The sequence below is a fragment of the Heliangelus exortis genome, chromosome 9 (assembly GCF_036169615.1).
Source record: "Heliangelus exortis chromosome 9, bHelExo1.hap1, whole genome shotgun sequence".
Taxonomy (NCBI): Eukaryota; Metazoa; Chordata; class Aves; order Apodiformes; family Trochilidae; genus Heliangelus; species Heliangelus exortis.
In genome coordinates this window covers 1219613-1233687 of record NC_092430.1, presented here as the reverse complement: position 1 = coordinate 1233687, position 14075 = coordinate 1219613, and the positions used below count along the sequence as shown (strand labels likewise).

The 14075-nt window shown below is 44.6% G+C and overlaps 2 protein-coding genes across 2 annotated transcripts in view; both read right to left on the bottom strand.

The window, feature by feature from the left end:
- The window catches only part of RNF168 (ring finger protein 168), a 439984-nt gene that overhangs the window by 275811 nt on the left and 150098 nt on the right, over positions 1–14075 (bottom strand). The window lies entirely within an intron of this gene.
- ARHGEF4 (Rho guanine nucleotide exchange factor 4) overlaps positions 1–14075 on the bottom strand; it is a 212877-nt gene that overhangs the window by 125358 nt on the left and 73444 nt on the right. The gene's annotated exons all lie outside the window — the stretch shown is intronic.

The window sequence follows — 14075 nt, the reverse complement described above, 5'->3', positions numbered from 1 at the left end:
TTCACTTTGGCCCATTTCTTTCATAGCCCAATAACAAGACATATCTCACATTCAGATTTTCAGAAGCCAAATGTAAATTATCCCTCCCTAGTAGATGAACAAACTCAAATGAATCCATCTTAAAATCTTAGAAGGTTCGTGTGATAAACCTAAGGAGAGATACTGCCCAAATTACAGAAATATGACACTAATACTTGCAGAACATGTCTGCAATTGAATAACAGGATAATACCCACAGCAAAGCCCAAAACAAAGGTGAGAAGTCTTTGATGCCATTTTCTAGAAGGATTAAAACAGGAAACTGTATGGATCAGTTATCAGAACACATCCAAATCAGTGGCTGAAAGATCAAAAGCAGAGTGTTAGTATTCAGACCTGTCTTTGTTGCAGACAGATAGCCTAGGAGAGTCTTGGTTTTCTTTTAACTATCAGAAAGAAGTCTGGATATTTCTCAAGTTTAAAGAAGAAAATGAAATCACAGCAAGCTTTCCTGAGGTAAAAACAGCACATGCTGTCTGCCAGCTTCAGGTACAGACATTGTTAGAAGTTCCATGAACACACCCAACAAAGATAGAGATGATTTCAGCCTCATTCCATTAATGCCTAGAATAAGAAGCTATGTAAGTATAAATGTCAGCTTTTAACACTAATGCTGGGTGCCTTTTTAACCAGGTTTTAACAGTCATCACAAGAATGATCAGCACATTTTGAAACTTGTAAATTGACATAATAAACAATGAAAGACAGTTCTATTAAAAGAAACAAAACAAAACACAAAACCCCACCAAGAGACCCCAGGGGAATGGCAGCCACCAGACTGGAACACAGGCTCCCCGAGCCTGAGCTGCATGTCACCTTCACCAGAGTGCTTTGTCACAGAGGAAATGTAAATCCTTATACAGGAGGACAAATTCCACATCACATCAAAGGATATGTCACAGAGTTTTGGATTCCAGACGCTAAAACACAGAGGGTTAATTGGAAAAAGGAAGGCCCTGGGGTTTTTCCTAAAAGGGAGTCTTAAGAAAATTGCTATTTTCTGTCAACAGAAGAAGGAAAATGCAAATTGAATACAGGGAGGTAAAGGAGGATTCAGTGCTTCAAACCAAGCCCCAAAATGACTTTCACACCATTAAACCTGACCAAATTGCACTATCATGGCAATATGAGTCACGGAGCTGGCAGAGCAATGTGCCCTTTGCTGTGTGCAATCAGTGATACATGTAATTGAGGTTCCTTAATAATGTCAAACCCCACTCCTGGCAGGACAGAGGTGACCAGCATTCCACATCGTGATGGAGAACCATAAACTGTGAGCAGTTGGCTGAGACAGCAGTGAGCACAGCAGCAGCTGTTCAGCAGGAACACCACTGACTCCTCAGCAGTCTTCTGAACACAAATTTACAGATGGCAATAAACTAAGACAAAAACTGCTCAGGCAAGTAGGAACAAAGTAATTATGACGCCCAACTGTCCCCAAGGATAATTAGGAATTACATTTTAAAAAATCGGGGCAGAGATTTATTACAGGTGATTTATTCATACTGTGACCCCTCCCTGAGTGAATTACTTGATTTTCATAGGTATTATACAAAACAATGCAATTCAAAGCAGACGCAGAGGCCCCACTTCATACCTGGTGGGAAATGAAGAAACCAAGTGTAGGTATGAAGGGCACCAACTAATATCAACCAGCATCCCTGGAGTGGGTCCAGAACCAAACACGAGCCCCAGTGCTGGTAACGGAGTTGGAGTTCCTTGGGATGGAGCTCCCCTGGTGGGAGAGAGGACCTGGAAGCTTCACCTCCTGCTGTATCTACCCAAGCCCTCTGCCTAATAGATAACAGAGCCCTGGAGTTGACCTCCAGCAAACACTGAACCTCCCGTGGTGGAAGTCCTGAGGGAAACTGCATTCTGATGGTGCCATTTTTACCTTTTTCTGTAGTCTTTTGAATTCTCGGGTAGGCCTGGCCTTCGCTCTTACCACCTGTCATATGCAGTTTAATTTCCTTCCAACCCGGGGTGGGTATAATTGTTAGGAGTTGTGGGACTGCTTCTCCTTGTGTCCTTTCTTTTTTTTTTTTTTCTGCTTCTCTTTTTGTGTCCTTTGTTTCTTTTTTTTTCTGTAAAAATCAAGTCCAAAGGACTCTGAGCAGAAGGGGCAGGGTTTGGTAGAGCCTCTACAGACAATCACAGAACCAAGCAGACATGAGGCAGGGATCCCTGACCAAGCTTTTGTGGTGGTTTGGGACCAGCCAGTACCAGCCCAGCTGGTACCAGCCCAGCCAGGCCTCAGCCAACCCACCCCTCAGCCCCTGGGGGACAGGGAGGAGAAAATCCCCCTAAAGGCTCATTAGTGAGGGAAGAACAGGGAGATTTTCACTACTCCGCTGTGGTAACAGGCAAGAGCCAAATAGGGGAGGAAAAAAATATTCCTCTATGAGGAAAAAGAGAACACAGAACCAAATCTTAACACCTCCTGCTCCCCTCTCCCGGCCCCGGGTCTCTTCTCTGCCGCCTCCCCTCAGGGCACAGGGGACACAGGGGGTTCAGGCTCAGTTCCCCCCCCGGGGTTTCAGGCCCTTTTCCTCCTCAGGGGAGGACTCCTCACCTTCTTCCCCGGGGAGAGTCCTTCAGGAAGCCCTGGGACATGAGTGCCTCCCACAGGGGCAGTCCCTGAGGAGCTGCACACAGAGCCATGGCTGCTGTGGCACTGTCACCTCCATGGCACCGGCTCCTCCAGGGCTGCAGATCCATGGCTGCCCCTTGCCATCATCCTGCAAGGGATGAAAATCCACCTCTGCCCCACCATGCTCCTCCCCAGGGGCTGCATGGGGACAGCTGCCATCTCCCCTGCATGGGGACCACCTCTCTAGGGCATGAGGATAGCTGCCATCTCCCCTGCATGGGGACAGCTGCCACCTCACTAGAGTATGGGGACAGCTGCCATCTCACTAGGGCATGGGGACAGCTGCCACCTCACTAGGACATGGGGACAGCTGCCACCTCACTAGGACATGGGGACCACCTCTCTAGGGCATGGGGACAGCTGCCATCTCACTAGAGTATGGGGACAGCTGCCACCTCACTAGAGCATGGGGACAGCTGCCACTCCCCTGCATGGGGACAGCTGCCACCTCACTAGGACATGGGGACAGCTGCCATCTCACTAGGGCATGGGGACAGCTGCCACCTCACTGGGGCTGTGGGGAAACCTCTGCTGGGGAACCTCCTCCCTGTGCTCTTTCCTCGGTGGCCTTGGTGTCTCTGCTCTGGCCTTGCTCTCCTCATTTTACCTCTTTCATTCCCATCTCCACCTCTCACACCCTTGGGAAGGGAACAGTCAGGAGGCAGGGATCTCAGGCAGGCTGCTGATTAAAGACAGTTCTCACGTCTGGAATTCCCACATTTCACTGAGAATTTCCAAAGTCAACTTACGGCTCTTTGCTGGGCAGGGCTCTTGAGAATAAGCTCAGCACCCATGGAGTGAGGTGTGTGTTTAAACATGTTGAGAATCTCAAAGGAGATAAACAGATGGAAAATGTGAGCCTGGAATAAATATGAAAGGAACTACTTCTGAACTAAGGCTTTTGCACTTCACAGAAAACAGGCAAATCACAGCACAGCTCCCCCTTGCCTGCTTTGCTCTTTCATCTTTCACTGCACCTGAAAAGCACCAAGAAAACAGGATCCCACTGAAGTTACTGATCTGTCTTGCTGTCACTGGATGCAGCCATACATAATCAGGTCATCCTAAAGTCACCAGAAAATAAAACTTCTGACTTTGATGCCTGTAGAGCTCTATCTCCATACCATAATATACCTTTCATCCAAGCTGCCATCTAACTGGGGACTGGCAATGCTCATATGATACATTTGCTCCCACGGACCGAGCCACTCCTGTATTTTTTATTTGGGGGGAAAGTCATGTATCATTTTTTTCTCAAGATCAGATTCTGTATTTGCTTAATTTTCTTACACTTAAATACCTCATTGCAACAATTGTGTGCCTCTCAGACATGGCATTTCCCTCATTTTTGCTGCCTAACAATTGGTAGGACTTCAACCAATCTTTCAATGAAGGATTTTATTCTTAAATCTCACAACCACAAAAAGCATCTGACCACTTACATGGTCTCATCTTTTACTGGCAAGTTCCAGATCAATTAAATTGCCTTCATCGTGAATAATGGAAAGCAGGGAAGGAAAAAGGAAAAGAGAACAGAGTGGCAAAGCTCTCATTTTCTGCTACTTCCCTGTAAAAACAAACCTTAATGAGTTACACTTAATGAGTAAGAAGTAGATTTAAAGACATTAACTTTGGACAGAACTTGGGCTTCTCAGGCAGCAGAAAAACACGTTTTCCAAATTGCCTGTCATTTCAGTGGTTTTACAGGTACTATGGATGTTTTTAAAGAGCAAAGCAGTGATAAGGGCAGCACAGCACCCTGAGAAGTGGTTCTGAACCTTCAGACTGATTCTGCTCTGTGCACAAATGGCAGTTTGACAGAAACTATGAAAGGTACTAAAACCAGAATCCTCTGCAGGCAGTGAGGAAAGTGCTCAATAACCACGGAATGATGACGTTTTATTTGCAAAACATAGGCAGTTTTTGATGGAGGACACAAACATTTGCATCTTAACTGTCCAAGAGGAAAGAGAGTGGATGGGATGGGTGAGGAAAGCAGAACTTCCCCAGCAGATTCTTGCTTCAGTCACTGTAGATGGGTACAGGAGTCCAAAAGTGACTTTGGTACAAAGTCCTTTAGCAGTTTGGTGACACAGTTGTTTCATTAATCATCTATACACAACAACAGCACCATTTGCAGGGTATTCCACCCTTATGCTGTAACATTTTTATCGACAGAACCATTAGTATCTAAAGTCACTAGAAAAACACACCCCTTTTCCGCAAGAGAGGGATGAGTTGTTGATTGTTCCCAAAGAGTGGGGTAATTTTTGCTGAAGAAAGATCTCCAAGGCTGTGCTGTGGGTTTGGCAGAAGCTGCACTACCCTTACAACTCATGGCCTGAGGAAACAAGAGCAGCCATCCTCTGCACAAGTGCCTTGCTCTTGGTTAATTTCATAACTTCACTGGAAAGCCTCCAAATGGTTGAGCAATTCCCAGATCAGCAGGACCAGGGGAGCAATTGCACAGGGCTCTGGCAGGGACCATCACTCAGGGCAGGAGGGAGAAGGGGTTGGAACCAATGGCAACAGAGTGCAGAGAACCAATCTAATATCTAAACATCAAAACAGCATCATAACTGCCAAAAATCTCAGGGCATCTCCCCCTCCTGCCAGCTTGAGTGACCACACTCTGCTTCTGTTGGAGTGAGTGCTTCAACATCACAGCCCAATCACATGAGACTCCAAATTCCTTTTAACAAGCCAATTTCAACTTAATAGCCCAAAGCCAAAACCATTTCCCTCCCTCTTTTGGCAGCATTAACACTCCTGCTACCACGTACAGCTCAGCAGAAACGTTGGGCAGGATAAAGCCCTTGGCCAGGGTGTATTTATTCACGTTACAGTGCATGATCTGGGTGCCATCTAGAGGTGCATCCTCCCTTCAGAGATGCACTCCAGGCTCTCACTGTCCTGCAGCTCAGCATCTCACCAACCAACTCCTCACCATTGCTTCAGCCCCAGCCAGGAGGGGAGGTAGTGAAGAGGCATAAAGATTTCTTGTGCTAATGATAAGATGAACGTGCAAGATATGTCATTTCTACAGCACAAAACTGAAGCTCATGGCTCCCTGTGCCTTGTGCTTTATTTCTTCCACTAAGTTCAACAAACTGCACTTTACATTAGAAATACCCTTGTATCAATGAAGCAATATCAGACTCGACTATCATGGAAATATCTGCAGATTTATCCTCACACGTATATTGGAAACTGACAATTTGTACCAAAATAAATCCTACATTTTAGCCAAGGCACTCTTGAAATGTGAAAGTTTAAAATGTGCAAATAATTAAGTGTTGCTGTTCCAAAATATAAAAGGATCATTTTTCAGTCAACAAAACAATACCACATGTCAAATAAAATTTGAAATGTGAACAGTTAAAATTCATGCTCAAGCAACCTGCCTGCTCTTTGAAACCATCTGCATTCATTGCACTGCAACACTCCCTCTGCTGGCAAATTTCAGAGAATAAATACATTGCTTCATGAGACTTCTGCCTTAAACCCAGGGAAGGCTGACAGTGTTACATTTCTCATTATCTTTTCATGAAAACAGGAAATCTTTTTTGCTTCCCTTATAATATTAATATATTAAATATAAAATATTAAAATATCCACCAAGTCGATATTTTCCCTTCCTGTCTCTCACCCTTCCTCCACCTTTTTTTTAAGACAGAAAATCTGGGGATTGCCCCAGGAGAAAAAAAAAATATCAGAAGTTAACTGTGTTCATGCTGAAGATAGTGTAAACCTATGAGAAGTTATCATTGCTCCCATCAAACAGGGGACTAAACTTCACTGAAAAAACTTTTTGTTTGTGCTAAAATGGAAATTGAGCTTGCTTGGACACAGAGAGGCTCTTGCTCTGTCATGAAAGCAAGTGTACACCTGCTCCTGAATTTACTATTCACCTTTCTCTAAGGAAGATGCACTGAGGTGAGGCTGAAGCTGCCTGGCAGAAGGAACACTCAGCTCTGCACAGACCACAACCCCTACCCAGAAATGATGTGAATTCCCTCAGAAGGCAGGGCTGATGCTCAACTCCTGTGCTCTGCAGCTCAGGATGTACTAACATCCCTCCACCAGTGGATCTTGGGTTTCTCTTTAAAGATCATTCCAGCCTGCTGCCCTCTCCTGAAAGAACACAACACTCACAGTTGCCTTCAGACCAATTAAAGGCATGCTTGAACCCTGCTGAGTGGGAACCTTCAGGAGTTTGGGTGAAAATACGTGGAGATTTTCACTCTAGAAGACCAGGAAGAGAGTGCTGTGGTGGTTTCCTCTGGAAACTTGCTGGGATAACTTTTTTGTGAGTACACTTTAGCACAGATATGTTCACATTTTGAAAACTCCGTTCTTTTTTTCACAAGCCCTTTTTTTTTTTTTTTTCTTGAGTGCCATTGAGAAATTGTAGAAATAATGCTGAACCAGAGGAGTAGAAAGACAACAAATAACCTAAAGACAGGGCATGTTCCTCTAAGGAAGAAAGCTAAGTGAAAAAAGACACCATTAAGGACAAAGAGGGGTCCAAGTAATCTCAGATGGACGTGTGTCTGTGTGGCCACCAGACACCCAGATGTTCCCTCAGGGATCAGGAATTCAGTGTTCAGGGAAGGAACTGCATGGAAGCTGGAAGTCAAGACATCCATGGCTTGTTGGGTTTACCTCATCAGCCCATTTTTAGAACAACTTAATTTGTGTAATCAAGAAAATCAGTCTGCATACAGTCATAATTAATACTGTTGATTAAAAGAGCCCACCAGTGAAGGAAAGGAGCTATGAGAAGCCCAGGAGACACAAAGCAGTGAGTGACACAAACTCCTGCCATTGCTGGAAACACCATCACAAACTGCCCAAAGCACTCAGCCACTGCATCTCCCTCTTGATTATGCTGTTTGCTTTCAGTTCATTTTTTGGTGGTTATGCTGCTCCTTTTATCAGCTCTGTTGCAATATTATTACACTAAACAGCCTTCCTCTGGCACAGCAGTCTGTAAGTTCCTAGATGCTACAGCTCTCATCACCTAATTGTGCTAAGTGCTGCAGAAACATGGTGACAGTGTCTGCCCCACTACAATTATGTAAAATAAAGGGAAAGAAACAGGGAAAGGAAGTACTACCTTAATTTTACAGATTCAGAGTAAATTATATGGTCAGGTCACACCAAAACATCTGCAGTGGAGCCAGGAATTCAGCCATCTCAGCCTCTGCTCATTATTTTTATCTTTTCCTTTCTTTGTTGAGTCTAATGCCTCTCTGAGGGCTGAGCTCTCCTCACCCAGGTTACTGTGAGCAGAAAACCTCAAGGGCAGTAAGGAAAGAGAGATGGCTAGAGGTGTGTATAGACATCAGGGGCTTCTCAGGGCTGACAGCTCAGAAAACCTATTTGTAGACTCTTCCTGCATTTTAAGGAGGAATGGCCTCTAGGGAAAGGCAGAAGTGGGGTGGACATCAAGAGGAAGGAAATAAGTAGGAAGAAAGAACAAATGAGGAAGACAAGTACTGCATTTTGTATCACTGAGATGAGTTTAACAGGCTCACCCTGTGAGACACTCAGTTAAACGTGCAATCCCAACATGAGATATTAATAATAAAAATATTATTCTTTTCTGTGTCTCAGTCTGCCTTACCATTACCAAGTACATGCTCTTGATAGCTTTAAGTAAGAGCTTTGTTAACAGAGTCAGCCTGGCTTTGATAGCCAGACAAGGTTTTTTCCTCCTTTTCTTGTCATTGTCCTTAATCTTCAGGTCAACTCCTGGTTGATGTCACTCTGTATGCACAGAATTCACCAGGACTTTCCCTCCCCCCCTGAACTGCAGAAGTTGCTTCTTACACCAATGTCCTGAAGGATATAACCTGGCCTCTGGGCTCTTGCTGATGTTCCACAAACAAACTCAGCTGACAGGCAGCTCTAACACACAGGCTACACCAGAACTGGAGTTAGCAGGAAAATGTGGGACATGGGAAGGCTGATTTTCAGACCTGGGAAGGCTGATTTTCAGACCTGGGAGGTTAGGTCTTGCTCAGAAGTTGAGGAGGTGACTTCAGTCCAGCACAACACTGCATTCCCACACCTGGAGTTCAGCCTTCCTGGGTAACACCAGATACTCCAGAGCCAGCAATCTGCTCACTCCCTTCCTCCTCTCTCCAACGGGGTTGAGAAATCTTCTCTGTGAGCTTTTAAACGCAGAGGAGATCCAGCAACATGCCAAATTGTATAAAAAAGGTTTCAAGAAAAACATAGATAGCAATGATGTTGCAGAGTCTCTTTAGCTTGGAGAAAAGGAGACTGAGGGGTGACCTCATCAATGTTTTCAAATATGTAAGGGGTGAGTGTCAGGGAGATGGAGTTAGGCTTTTCTCAGTGGTGACCAGTGATAGGACAAGGGGTAATGGGTGTAAATTGGAGCATAGGAGGTTCAAGTTGAATATCAGAAAAAATTTTTTTACTGTAAGGGTGACGGAGCCCTGGAACAGGCTGCCCAGGGGGGTTGTGGAGTCTCCTTCACTGGAGACATTCAAAACCCACCTGGACACGTTCCTAGGGGATGTACTCTAGGGGGCCCTGCTCTGGCAGGGGGGGTTGGACTAGATGATCTTTGAGGTCCCTTCCAACCCCTAGGATTCTATGATTCTATGAAGTTGCCATTGGCAAAGACTTTTTTTTGCTCAGTATTTCCATTTCCCTTCCCACATAACACCAAGCAGCCGAGCAGTTTACAGATCTTTGAGCAGCTTCACTACAGGCACAAAAACTGCCCCAGTGCCAGGTCTGATCTGCAGCTGGAACCTGTGCCAGGGTGCCCTGCTCCTCTCCTCTCTCTGTCCAGACTGCAAGGAAGAGCTTGTCTTCCTCAGGAGTTCCTGCCAGGATTTAAGGCCTGGAGCTGAGATCTCTTGCACACTATCAGACATGTTCACAGCTGTTGGGGGTTATAAGTGACTCAGGTGCCTCTTTAGGTGTAGCTCAGTATCCAGCTTAATGCCTTACTTCTCCTTTGACCTTGGATACCCGATGTCACCCCTGTTCCTGTGACACCCCCTGAGCCAGAGGTGCACTGTAACTACCAGGTGCAGTGACCAGACCCAAGGGAATTCAATCTTCTGACTCATGAGATCAGCTGACATCACCCAAATCCTGCCTTATATTTCAAGATCCATGAGGGTTACGTGAACCTGTGACCAAAATTCCCTCTGCCCTCAACACACCCTGCAAGATCCTGCACCACTCTCAGGAATGATGACTTCATTTGATGTCACTTCATTTTAATTCAGATTATATATAAATATATTTATATACACTGTCACTACCTGGCTGAGTTACTCTAATTACCAATTCTGGGGTTTTGCCACAAGGCTCCTGCCTCATCCATGTAAATGGCTTCCAGAGATTCTCTGACACTCCCAAGAGGACACAGGGCTAAAAGACCAGATGGAGCAGTTCTAGTGACAGGGGACAAGCCAAGCTTGGCACAGGTAAGGTCTGAGCTGGAAGCTTCAAGAGCCCTTGATGTGTGTTCTACATGGAGGGGATCCATGGGGCAAGCTGAAATAATCAAAAGAGGAACAAGAATGAATAAGCTGTGGGGAAAGACTGAAAGTAAAGGATGCAGTCCAGAGATAGAATAATACAAAGTAAAAACATCCTTAATTACTGCTGCAAGGTAGTAAACATCTTCTCTCCAAACAAATAAGACAAGATGCAAGGGATTTAAAGGGAAGCAGAGAAGGCTGAACTGACAGAAATGAGAAAACCCCCACCAGAATAATGAAAAAGTGGGATGGATTGCCCAGGGGATAGCAGGGAGTCACCATCACTTTCTGTCTTTAAGTAGAGATTAGATAGACAGCTGACAGGAATGACACAGGGAGAGCTGATCTTCAGCAGCAAGACAGATGAGAAGGCCCTCTAATTAGTAGTAATTATCTTGTTGGTGCTCATTCAATTATTTTACTGAAATGCAGAGGCCCAGGGGGTTGCACCATTATACACTGAGGTGCCACACAAAAGCAGTCAGAAACAAAGAATTCCTGTAGCAATCCAGATCTACAACCAACCTGGGCTGCTCTCTGCTACTCCAGGGATTATGTGCAGAACTCAGAAAGGGCTCAAAAATGTCCATGGCAGAGATAAGAGGCTGAGCAAGTGTGACATACAAGAAAAGACTGAAAAAAGCAGACCCATTGCTTAGCCTAGAAAAGACCTCCCACTGCAAAGTGGTTATGTACCACCCAGTCCTTACATCTTAAGCTTTTTATTTTAAAAACTGCATTTTATTTTATTTATATATTTATTAATATTTATTAATTAATATATATATATTTATTATATATTTATTTATATATTTTATTTTTAAAAACTGCAGTATGATAAAGAAGACAGCAAATGGGACAGAAGTTGTTCATCTCCCAGGTCCTGGGGCATGATTCGTTTAAGGTTCATCTGCCCTACACCCTGAGCTGCTCCTCTCACTCATGGGAAAAGGGATGGTAGAGTAAAAATTCTCCCACTGGCAGAGAGCATTCTATATCCCCAAATAGGATCACCAGCTATACCCACTGGGTTCTTCAGAGGAGGAACTGCTCCTCATCATAACTACTTCATCCCAAGGGAGATGCTAGGATTGCAGCTCAGGTGTTCATTTTTGGCTTCCCTAAGCTTTAGCAATAAAGCAGTAATTTATTTTTTTTTAAACTAAAGGAGCAGAAACTGGTGCCCCAAAAACCTACTGATTTCAAGAGTTTGTCACTCATTTATTCAGTGGGAAGAATCTGGCTTTCCATACCATGAAGTGAAGTGAGGGCTGAAGGAGGTGAAAGAAGCTAAAATAAACCACCACACACCATTTCTCCAACTGGGCAACATGCAGAAGAGAGGAAAAGGTCTTGGAGAAGAAAATCCAGGACAGCAAGACTGTGAGCAGTGCAAAAGTGGGTGCTGTCAGATCAAACCATTCATTCCTCAACTGTTCCCAGGCTCCCAAATTGCCCTCGATACCTGCCCAGGTGTCAGCACAGACCCACTCTGTGTGGCAGGGAACAGAGAGTCAGAGGTAAGCAAGATCCAGACACTTGATCCATACTACAATTCCTCACAGTGCTAACTTGAATACATGGGAATATCTGGAAACTTATCCGTTCAGAGAGATGTGAATTTTAAGATGAAATCCATCTTTCAGCACTGAAAAACAGTAACTATAGCCTTGTAATTATAGCCTCCTACCTAGTGGGCTTGCTTGCCACAGCACTGACTTAGAACCATCATTAGCCCAAAAATAGTCTTGCAGAAATTCTGTCTCCTTTGATACCATCTTAAGGTCAGCACAAGAAAAATGGCACCAAGACCTGCATGAACATCCAAAAAGCTCTAAGCTTTACTTTAAAAAAAACAGATCACAGCTTTGCTCTTAACCACAAAGATCAAGTAATATTTAAAAGGAAAAAAAGAAATGCAAATCAGACACTTCCAAGTCTTTGAAGATCCTGCTGGCACTGCTTCAGGTCAGAGTACTTCTCAGTACAGTTCATTTCTCTTTAGTTACCTTCCTCATTGCTTTCATGCTGAATATGCAAAGAGCACCAGAAATTGGCAACCTCAATATTTTTTTCATTACTTGTCAGGAGCAGCACTAACAACAGGCATTAGAAGTACAAAAATGACAAAGTATTCAACAGGGACAGAGCAAGAAGTACAGGGAGAAACATCATAAACCACTCCCAAACACTATTTCCTCATCTTTTAGAGGGAGACTACGTAAGATTGCCCAGTAATGATCACAAGCACACAGACTGTGCTTGGGGCTCTCTTATTTCTGCTAAAAATTGTCATTTTCTCAGCTCTGACTCCATGAGTTTCCTGGCTTCCCAGCCCTGTTGCTACCTTACACAAATGGTCCCTTCTGACCTGCCAGAGGGAAGTCAAGCAGAGTGACTGTCAGAATCAAAGAGGTTGTTGCAATCACGTGTCTCTTAATGAAAATGAAAAAATAAAAACAATAAAAAGGAAGAAAAGGAGAGGATTCTCCTTTCTTCTGCCATTAAATAGAAGTAGAAAATTTAGGCTAAAATAGAGCAGAACACTGTGGACAGAGGTACAGCAGAATTTCACGTACCTCAGATATGGCCTCAAACCTACGATGCCCATTGGCCTGTCTCCTCCCTCAAAATCACTATTTAGGATCTTTATTTACAGGTATCTGTACAAATCTGATGCTTTGGCACAGGACTGCTACATTCTAAAGCTCAGTGGCTATGGAGTGATGGAGGTTCCCACAGACCTCAGCTCTCATAGCAATGAGTTCTGTTGCCATGTTTTACAAAGGGTTAAGAAGATTTTTTTCAGGCAGTAGGCAGCCTCCTCTAGTAACAAGTCCAGAATTCCATTAATACCATTATTTCTCTGTCAGATCTTGTAGAAGCCTCCAGCCAGGACATCACTACACCAGACCCAGTGCAGACACCCCTCTCCCTACTAAGACCTCATCAAAAGCCTCCATGCAGGACTTAAGTCAGCCAATGCCTCCATTCCAGAGGCAAAAGATTTCTATTTAAGTGTTCAAGGTTAAACTTGCTGCAGCATGACCTAGAGGACTCTAACTTAGCCTAGAGTAAGGATTCCATCTAACCAACACAGCCACAATCCCAAGAGTCTGGCCCCAGGTTTTTGTTTAGCTTTCTCACTCTTTCCTGGTCACTTGGAATCAACATCCTACCTGGAAATTCCTGACTCTCCCATGGTTTCCAGTTGAAGTGCCAGGACATCTTGGTTGCCTCCCCATAACTGGTGGGGATGACACTGGGTAATGACAGGATGGGACGAATCGAGTTTGCTTCTGCTGATGGTATTTTGCTGTTAGGGCAGAGCATATTTTCTGTTCCTGGTAGTACCACAGATTACAGCAATGAAAACTTCTTGTTTTCCAGATCACACCAGTGCTGGGACAGTTCTCCCAGTGTTTTGGCAGTACTGGAATAAATCCAGGACAAGTTTTCTGCAATGCTCTCCCCACCCGTGACCTCAGCTCCACTGCCTGGGCCAGAATCAAGGTGTCAGGTTCCATCAGGAGCTTCTCCCAGATCCACTGCTCTGCTGCCTTATCAATTCCCTGAGCCAGGATCAGCTCTTCCTGCCAACAGCCACAAGCACAGGCTGATGCCAAGTTTTGCAGTGCCAAAGCAAAAGCTGGAATGGTTTCACCTGGCAGTTGTGCCCAGTGCCTGCCCTGGAATCTCTGTAGGGCCACACTCATCTCTGGGCTTCGTGTGCTCTGGAAGCTTCTTCATTGGTTCTTCAAAGGAGGCAGCTGAAACCAGAGCTGTAAAAATCCTCTGATTTTTCACATCCAGAGACTGGAGACCACTCCTCAGGGAGTCTTCAGGCTTCA